Source organism: Colobus angolensis, unplaced genomic scaffold (assembly GCF_000951035.1).
Source record: "Colobus angolensis palliatus isolate OR3802 unplaced genomic scaffold, Cang.pa_1.0 Scaffold309, whole genome shotgun sequence".
Lineage (NCBI taxonomy): Eukaryota > Metazoa > Chordata > Mammalia > Primates > Cercopithecidae > Colobus > Colobus angolensis.
This window is the reverse complement of record NW_012116366.1, coordinates 2,705,358-2,715,897: the sequence shown is the minus strand read 5'-3', so window position 1 is coordinate 2,715,897 and position 10,540 is coordinate 2,705,358. Positions and strand designations below refer to the sequence as shown.

Genomic DNA, 10,540 nt, shown 5'->3' with positions numbered 1-10,540 from the left:
CCATTCTGTGTTATTTTCTTACAAGTGTTGGATGTTTCTTCCACCCCTTGTGATCTAGTTTGTGAAAGAGCGGCTGCTCTTCCTGGACTTAGGATAACTATGTGTTTTCTACAGCAGGATTGTTTGTTTTTATTTTTTAGAGACAGGGTCTCACTCTGTTGCCCAGGCTGGAGTGTGGTAGCACAATAGCTCACTGAAGCCTCAACTTCCTAGGCTCAAAGTGATCCTCTTGCCTCACCCTCCCAGGTAACTGGGACTACAGCTGTGCAACACCATGCCTAGGCTAATTTTCTTCTATTTTGTAGAGATGAGGTCTTGCTATGTGTTGCCCAGGCTGGTCTTCAACAGTAGAATATATTTTAAATACTATATCTTAAAGTAAGTATAAGATGATAAATTGGTCTTTATGAAAACCTAACCTTCAGAATAATTTCCTTCTGATTTGCTCAATCAGTTCAACCTTTAGGAATAACACTGTGTTAAAATTATATGTAGGTGATACTACAGAACAGATGATTATCATATTAAACAAGTTTAATACATATCTGATCAGAATCTAGAATATCCTATGGAATAAACAGATGCATCGTGTCTCAGAAATATGCAAATGAAATTCCAATTTCAGTCTCAAAATACCATCAAACATTTATCAATGAAAATACTATTCTTCACCGACTTAATTTATGGAATCTTCTCCAAAAGCCTCTTTTCCAAAAGCATAGTACTCCTTTAAAGTCCACACTTCCATCTCAGTAGTACTATTTCATCTTCCCTAGGCAGGTCCTCACTTGCCTGAGTCTCAATCTCTTGGATTTTTTTGCAGTCTGTTCTATTCCTTACCGGGTTTGTTATTTGTTTAGGCAGTGAATCTTCTAATCCGAATTAGAAATACCGAAGCAGTATCACTTTCCTAACTACTTTAAAACAAGGCCAGGATGTGATGGGCTCCATGTTGCCTCCCCAGCAGGCACTGTGTCTCTGGGATAGAAAGTACCAGAAGCTCGAGGACCCAGGCTCTACTCCCGCTCTAGGCCCAGCTGGCTAGACACAGGAATGTTCCCTCCTTGCTGGGGACCAATTTTTTTCCCCTTAAGATGTAGACTATAATTATGGTGACTATGTAACCTGTCATTCCAATTAGAATGCCTTTAAGAGGCTCTAAAACTAAATTTACATAATATTTTAAAGCATTTGACTAAGGAACAGCTTTCCTATGTTGAAAGATCTACTAAATAGTTCTATCAAAATATTTTCGATTATAAAAGTCTAAAAACTGTTTGCTGCAAAATTAAAAATATGGGGCAGAGAGATGAATAGGCAGAGTGATGAACAGGCAGAGTATGGAGGATTTTCAGGATAGTGAAACTATCCTGTGGGATACTATGATGGTAGAGACATGGCATTACACGTTTGTCAGAACCCACAGAACGTACACCACCAAGAGCCAACTGTAACGTCAACTACGGCCTCTGGCTGATACTGACATGTCAAGGTAGATCCACCCACTGGAACAAATGTACCACTCTGATGGGGGACACTGATACTGAGGGAAGCTATGTATGTGTGTTGTGGGTAGGAAGGGGTATATGGTAAGTCTGTATACATTCTCGATTTTGTTCTGAACCTAAACTGCCCTAAAAAATAAAGTCTATTAAAAAAAAAAATGGCCGGGCATGGTGGCTCATGCCTGTAATCCCAACACTTTGGGAGGCTGAGACAGGCAGATCGCTTGAGGCCAGAAGCTTGAGACCAGCCTGGCCAACAGGGTGAAACCTCGTCTCTACTAAAAATAGAAAAATTAGCTGGACATGGTGGCATGCACCTGTATTCCCAGCTACCCAGGTGGCTGAGGCATGAGAATGGCATGAGCCTGGGAGGCGGAGATTGCAGTGACCTGAGATTGTGCCATTGTACTCCAGCCTGGGTAACAGAGCAATAGTGTCTTTAAAAAAAAAAAAAAAAAAAAAAAAAGCCAAGACAAATACTAAGCCAGTTGTGATGCTGGGACAACAGAAGGGGTAATTTGGGGTATATGGACACCCTAACTATAATCTTCATCGTAATCACCTCACTGTGGTCTTGAGAGGATCCAATGAGATAATGCATTTATTAAGAGAAAGTTTTTCAAGGCATAAAGCTTTAAACAAATACATGAGATAACTGTCCTTACTCCTTGCTCCGAATTCACTGCTACAGGTCTTGAAATGGCGGCAGAAAGCACACAGGCAGATGCATTATTCCCGCCAGGAGGAGTAGAGAAACCTTGGCAACACTAGTTCAGGATCAATTACTTGAAATCCTCCACTGCAAACATCAGGATGTCATTGCAAGCTGACAGGGCATGCAGCTCAGCTGCAGAGAACCACACGGCCTTGCTCCCACGATCCTGTTGCCACTGGCTCCCCTCTTTGTCCTGATCTCTTTCCTACCCTTTTCGGGGTTTCATTACCACTCATGAGTCAACATATTCCCATTTCCTCCCTGGTGTTTTTCTCAGTTCCTGCAGGGGATTGGCAGGAGGGGCTGAATTAGTTGTCTCCCCAGCAGGCTTTGCATCATCTAGTTTTATTACACAAAGGGTTTAATGCTTTGCTCTTCGCCATCGTCAGGAAGGAAGGAGAGTTGGTATGTCAACATCAGCAAAAAACTATCTACTTTTACTGTATTTATTGTCTGCTTCCTCTCAGTAGAATAGAAAGGTCTGTGAAGAGAGTTTTATCAGTTTTATTTACTGCTATATTCTCAGTAGCTGGCACAGTGACTGTCATGTGGTAGACGCTCAATAAAGAATTACTGAGCAAATGAAATAAAACATCAGAATCAAACATTTGAGTCCTTGGAGATGCCAAGAAATAGAAGATACCACCCCTGTTACTCAGTAAGAATATTCAAAGAAGGGATATATTCATTCCTTTATTCCAGAAATTTTTATTCAGCACTACTCTCTGCCTGACACTGGAGCTTAACAGTGAACAAGACAGGCTCCTGCCCTAATGAAGATTACATTTTAAAAGGGGCCAGACATATGTAAGCAGATATCCATGCATCAAAAAACAACTAAAGTGATGCAAATGTGTATGTGTACCTATATACACATACACTGTATACACACAGACATATACATCTAAGTGATATGTTATATATTTTAACTGTTATTAAATATTCAGATCATAGTCCTTTTATAATGCCATTGATTGTTTTAAAGACAACGGCCCTTTTCCAGGCAGGCCTGGAATCCATGGATTCATTGTAAGCATGAACACACCAATTCTCCCAAGGCCTCCAACAGCATGTCTGGTCTCTCAAGGCCAAATGACTTGAATTCCTCCCAAGGACCTGGAGCTGTATTTGGTCAAGCACACATTTAAGGGTTTAATGCTGTACTCTTCAGCATTATCAGGAAGGAAAGAGTTAATGATATTCCAACATGAGCAAAAACTAAATAAACTACTTTTTTACTGTATTTTTTTGTCCTTCTATTTTTTAACCTTATTTGGGGGAACAAATTCATCAAGGAAAAAAGATTATTATAACCACCCACAACCTGGAATTAAATATTGACATTAAGCATATATCTATATATACTCTCTTTAAAACAATTTTAAGAGGCTCAGAAACAAAGATGAACCTTCCAACGCAGTCCAGACTAATGAACCAGTCAAGTCACATGGCACTCAGTGTTTTTCGGACCACATCCAGGGAGCTCTTGCATTCCTCAGAAGAGTGCCAGGGTCCCGGCAAGGAGGGCCAGGAAATGGGACAGCAAGAGGCGGGAGTCTGAAGATCCCACTGCTGTATTTCCCTCGGCACCTCCCCATCTCCGATTGCATTTGAAAAAGGGTTTCACTGAACTAACCAGCGTAAGAGTGAAGCTTAGCAAGGATTATTTCTGGCTACATATGGGTAGAAGGGAAGGGAACCAGAGAAGGAGTTGCTACATTTTCATTGCTTACAATATCAACTTTATGAGCTGTGAACATTTTCTCTCAGAGAGCAACTGGGCCTCTCCGTAAGTCTCAGTTCTTTAAACACACCAACTGTCTTTTGTCACATCAGACAAGCTGACCTCATGGGATGCGTCCACCAGGCGCTAGATACAATACCAGTCACTCTCATTCCTAAGATAACCATTTTAAAAAGCAAGACATCGGTGGGTCAAAAGCCATACTCATGTTTCCTAATAACATCCCATTTCCATCCTTTTTAAACCTAATTGTTCTTCTGCATGCAAGAGTGGTAAAGGGAACCACACAGTCTCTTCTGTGAACCTTCTGGTGAGATCTTGGTGAATGGCACAAAGTTCTGGCATTAATTCAATTCTCCTGTCTATCCAGGCTTAGTTTTTTACTTCTGACACAAACCCAGAAAACAGAAAGGTAATCACGATGTCCCAGTTGGGCTGGCTAAGGCAGCTGCAGCATTAGAAGGCAACAAAGCTGTCTTACACTCCTTTATATTCTGCTCTGGGAGTCAGAGAAACATAAGCTAATATTTGGAATATGGTTACAAACCTAACAGTAGTTAAGAGAAACAGGAGAAACCATCCTAATTATTTAAAACCACAGAAGTTCTCTTTTCTGGATAAATACACATCATTGTTACTTTTGACGGTATGAACTGAAGGCGTTTTACCACACAGATGAGGTGTCCGCATTTGGGCACCATGCCCTGTGCCACTTGTGATGAGAAACGTGGAACTTGGGCCTGTGCTTGGTACAGAAAGCCAGCAGATGGCAGTAGAGAGCAAACCACCCATCTAAACCAAGAAATCCTTTAATGCTAAGACCAAATTCTCACCAGTCCGTGGCCCTGATTTTATATTCAGACCAGAGAATATAGACAGCATCCCTCCAACCCCCTCTGCTATAGTCCTGAAGCCTGGCCACGGGGAGCTCTAGTCTGTGAGTATCAAATCAGACCTCATTACTAAGGGACATTGCTTATTTTCTACCGTGAGTTTATCTTCAACAGTTAAAGATATGAACTGGATTTATATACCAGCCCTTGCCAGCTGTGTGACATGGTAAAATATTTAGTCATTCATATTGTTAGTTCCTCCATCTGTAAAGTGGAGATATTAGCACTTACACTTCATAGCATTGTGAGAATTCAATGCAACAACACTTGAGCCAGTCAGTGTCTGGCACTGAGGAATGAATCAATATGTTATGCTATTATTTTAACCCACAGGGTTTTGTGCCAGGATCATTTTATTAAGTTTACATCTCAGCACAGATCAACTTCCTGTACGTGCGGTCACATCCGCGCCCTGTAAGGTGGCAGTGCCAGGAACCATGGAGTGTCCCATGGACCTTTCCTCGAGTCTTAGTTACTCTGCCGTATGTTACAACTTAGTTTTTGTCATTTGCTATTATAATTTTGATCTGCTGCCACTGCAGACTCGCAGAGGAAAAGGCTATGTTCTAGTACACAAAGAGAACAAACCATTTGGGGAAGAAAATGGCCTTTTCTCCCAATTATTTGGTCCAAAAGGGGAAAACTGAAAGCAGGGAGAGACTCGTACTTAACAGTGTTCTTAAAACCCGTGTTCCAAGGCCTGATATAGTAAAGGGCCAGGCACGGTTGTTCCCAACCCTCGGTGTACACCAGAATCTACAGAGAGCATTTAAAAGATACAGATGCTTGAGCCCCTCCCAGATATTCCTCCCAGTTGGTCTGGAGCAGAGCAAGATTTCATTACTTTTAATTCCCCAGGGCTGAGAACCACTGCCTGCTCAAGCCATTCTCCAGCTAGTATGTTCTCACATGTCAGACTGTTGAAAATTCAGAGTGCCTGGCAGGTCCCCAGCTGATTCTAACGCAGTGGTTCTTCAGTCACATGCTGACAAACTCTACCCCACTGGATAGGAAAGCCCAAGGACGATGAGCAAATGACGACCAAGACAGTATCATCTCTGAGAAGTCGACTTTGAGTTAAACAAGCAAGCCCTGCAGGTGGGCAGTAAGGATCCTCACCAACATAACCGAGCCCTGTGCCTGTGAATGCTCATGCGTGCTTAGAAGGTGGTGTTATCATTAATTCCACGGACAGCGCCGGGCCCTCGATGGGGCTAGCAAATACATGCTGAACCAATGAGGAAATGACAGTATAGAAAGTTTGTATTACTTGCCTCAAGTCACAGAGCAAGCAAGCAATAGGGAAAAAAAAAATGAGGATTCAGGCAGTTCAAGTGTGGCATTAATACCATTCCCCACAAAGTTATTTCCTCTCTCTGTGAATGTATGCCCAGGACATAGTACTGAAGGTGAAATAAGACACGATTGTAGCTGTCCCCTGTAAACCTAACTTTATTAAGGATGCAAAACCAGGGAATGCCTTGAGTGCGAGAGGTAAAAGATAGTAAGAACAAGAGAGAGAGGAACAGTAATTTCACCCAGACTTAAGAGGGAGTATTGGGAGAGGATGTGGAAAAGACAGCAGAGACCCTCAAAGCCCCCTGCCCTTGCAGCCCCTCAGGAAGGTGTGGCTGAGGCCACGTAGGGAGCCTGGAGCCTGGGCACAGGAGCTCTAGGCCTTGCGGGGGCTTCTGATGTCCTAAGGGTAATGCTGAAGACAGATTTTGGAAATGTGAAAGAAATGCAGGAGGAAAGACATACATCTCCCCAGGGATTCATAAACACTGATGATTTCAGAGCCCGGTACAAAACAGACATGTGGGGCCCCTTGCTAAAAAATGATTAAGAATTCCAAGGAAGTGACAGCAAAGCATGCAACCAACCACAGGGCCCTCGTGAGCACGGGGCCCTGTGTGACTGCCCAGATCTCGGCCTGAGAAGCCTCCCTGCCAGGGGAGTTTGAGGATTTAAATGGGATCCTGTGTGTAGAGTGTGTACCACAAAGGCCACCACAGAGTGGGCATTTAGCGCTGGTCCTGAGCTGGGAGAGTCGCAGGGCTGGGGTTGCAGGTCATCCTCAGTGCAGACTGCCTATGACCTGCTGCTCCTATTCACAAAGGCTCCCTGCCTGAGAATCTCCAGCAGAATTCACAGGGAAGGTTTCTTTTTACAAAATCTCTGCTTATTTCAAAACTCACTCCACAGGATTCAAAATCCTATAGCCACAGGAACTGTGAAAGATCCACAAAGCCTAGTGAGACATCAGAAGATGAGAACACACAGGCAAGCCCATGGCCTTCCACCCAGGGAGGGAACCCATCCAGGCTAGCTTTTACATAAGGCTGGCTCAGGAGGGGTATTTACAGGGGAATTACTACACAGCAAGCCAGGCCAGCAGCCCAGACACCATGTCCCACATAGAACCTGAGCACACAACGCCACCACATCTCCTGGCTGCCAATCTGTCTCCAGCTCCTGAGGCACGGGCCTCTGCAGTGTTCCTCCACCTTCTCAGCAGAACAGTGAGGCTGAAGGGCATACCCAAAGAAAAGCGGTGGGCACACAGGGAGAGCGGTGACAGTCGCAAGGAGTCAAGAGGTGAGTAACGGAGCCACCCGCGGGACCAGAGAATAGGATGTGCTTATTTTGCTTCTATCGTCAACAAGGGTGTTCTCAGGTTTGAGAGTTGGTCTTTTGGATGTTCTCTGCAAGGGTTCTTGACAACAACACTATCAACATTTGGGGCCGGGTAATTCTTTGTTGTGGTGACTCTCCTGTCCATTGTAATACTTTTAGCAGCATCCCTGGCCTCTATCCACAGATGCCAGTCGCAACTCTGCAATTGCGACAATCAAAAATGTCTCCAGACAATGTCAAATGTCCAAAAATCACTCCTGGTTGAGAGCTGTGAGACTATCTGACCATCACGGTACTCTGAGGAATAAAAACAGTAATAAGCATGAACACTGCGGAACCACCACCTGGGCTCCCACCTCCGATCCTATCCCGCCCCAGTCTGCTCTCTGCTCTGGGGCAGGAGAACTAAGTGGAGATCCGATCATGCCACATGCCTCCCTAAACCTCTAAGACCTCCTGTAGCTGGCCCTTGGAGTGCGAGCTTACGTGTCACAGGTTGACACAAAGAAACCAAGTTATCTCTTCCTTCTGCGTCCTCATCACTTGCGCTCTTCCACAAGGCTCCACCCTCCAGTCCTACCACACTTTTCATTTACCCGACAGCTACTTCCAGGACTCCAGCACACACTAGGCACATCCTAAGTGCGTGGGAGCCATCAGTGAACAAAGATCCTTACCTTTATGGAAACAGACAATAGCTAAGAATGTAACACAGAAATTATCCTGTATGTTACAAGGTGAAAGGTAGACCCGGGAGAAGGGGATTTGGAATACTTGGAGTGGTGGAGGCAGAATGAGTTGCAATTCTAGAAGAGGTCATCAGCACAGGCTTTATTTGAGCAAAGGTTTGAAGGAGAGGAGGGAAGTAGTCATGCAGATTCTAGGCAAGAGTGTCACAGGCAGAGGGAGAAGGCTGGGAGGGCAGAGAGGGGAAGGAGCAGACAGGGCAAAGCAGAGCAATGGGGAGGGGTGGTGAGCTACCATAAGGACTTTGACTCTGGGTAAGATGAATCATTGCAGGGTTTTGAGGAAAGCAGTAAAGTGATCTGGCTCACGTAAAGTTCAAACAATCCCTCTAGCTGCTGTGCAGAGGATGGTGGTCGAAGCAGGAATGCAAGTTATAAAGCAACTGCAGTATTCGATGTGAAAGATGGCGGTGGCCCAGACCAGGGAAGGGGCAGTGGAGATAGTGACAAGTCTAAGCAGGGCATCTCATGTCCTGGAACTTCGGCCTCTAATTCTTGCTCAGTGATTCACCTAATGAAGGATCTTTCTGGATTCGGAGTGTATAGTCCATTAGACACAGCAACAACTCAATAAATAAGTGTTCGTAGTTAAAACAAAAACCACAGAACGCCCCCTACCTCTACACACACCTTAAATGTAATCATGACTGAAGTATACTTTTCAGGACTTCCTATTCAGTTCCTAGGCACTTAGATGTTTTATAATAAATGTTTACTGAGTGGACAAATAAGTCAATAATACATCTTATACCATGTGAATAATTACTGTATTCCTTTAGTCAGAATCAGTTATGACCATTAACTCAAACTGTTTTATTATCCTAGAAGTAATTCATTTTGGTTGATGGACTTGAAGAATTTTGGCTTTTCTTGCCACTGCTATAAGTTACTTAAGCTTCATTATTTTACCCAGATCATAAATGTGCTTTAAAAGTGATCAGACTCAGCATGCACTGTCATGAAGTTTGGTGTGAGGTATGAGTGAGTGACCTCAGTTTACAATTAGCTTGATGCTAATGACCCTGGGCCTCATTCTACCATCCACGAAGTCAGGGCGTTCCCTCCTCCCCCGCCGCCACCTTACATCCAGGGTCTGTCCCAACTTGAAAATTCCAGAAGTTTATATTCACTAAGATGTATATTGGAGGACAACAACCCCATATAGCTGAAATCCTTTGGTGCCAGGTGCATTTTGGAATTCAGAAAAATTCGGATTTTGTACTTGTAATATATCCAGCAGAAACTAAGGCAGCACCTTGAAATTAAATATTTCCATAACAAAATATATAAAAACACCCAATAGCCTCATAACGGGTCAAGTTTTGCTGCCACATTAGTTATTTAAAAAATCTTCTGGTATTCTGAACTTTTTGGCTTTCAGAATTGCTGATGAAGGATCCTGGGTGAACTAGGTTGTTGGTTTCTATCATCTTGTGTTGTTGCTAAAGAAACCTGTTTGAACACCCAGTCAGCAAAAATCCAATAACTCACAAAAGATGCACAAGTCACTGGTGCAAGTAAAATGCTACAATTTCCTTCACTGACGGATGGCCCTCCTCATGATATGAGGGACATTTTCTTTGACTAAGCCTTGGGGAGAAGGGAGGGAGCCAGAGAATCAGATCTGATACTAACCAATTCTTGATGTGAATGTGACCCATCTCCAAGCTGATTCACACTCAAACTAAAGTGGGGTTAATTGTTTTTACTGTAAGTCAAGTGTCCTAATTAGCTCAAGCTACTAAAAAAAGTAAAAGAATTAATAATGTCACTTTATTACAAAGCCATGTCATCATTTTTTTCTGAGCTTAGTATCCATCTTAGTTCATCTTAAAACTTCTTTCTTGATGGCTAACAGCTAATAGTTATTAGAGGATGCAAATGTATGCCAATCTTGCGAAGATTTGCATTAAACAACTTGGAAATTGTCAGATTCATTTTGTAAATCATCTAGACATCTACAGGAGGAGCAACACAAGTCTTTACAGGTGGTACACTAAGTGTGATCTTTATAAATACCCTCAGATTCCTAAGCACTAGTAAGCAGCAATTTCTTAATTTTCGCTAATACTTTTAAATGTATAGAACATAGAAAATTACCCATACCATGTCATGGGAACTGGGCTATGGCCATGATTAATTCTCTGGTTAAATTTGTTTAGAAAACTATTTGGCTGTTTGAGTAAGATGAGAAATCACTACATTTCCATTGAAATAAATTCGAGTGTCACTGTTTCACAAATAGCAAAAATACAGAAGAAAGCTAATTTATATCAAGATAGTTTTTTTTTTTTTTTTTT

General features: G+C 42.9%; 1 protein-coding gene across 1 annotated transcript in view; it reads right to left on the bottom strand.

Moving 5' to 3' along the window:
- EML6 (echinoderm microtubule associated protein like 6) overlaps positions 1-10,540 on the bottom strand; it is a 261,537-nt gene that overhangs the window by 128,911 nt on the left and 122,086 nt on the right. The window lies entirely within an intron of this gene.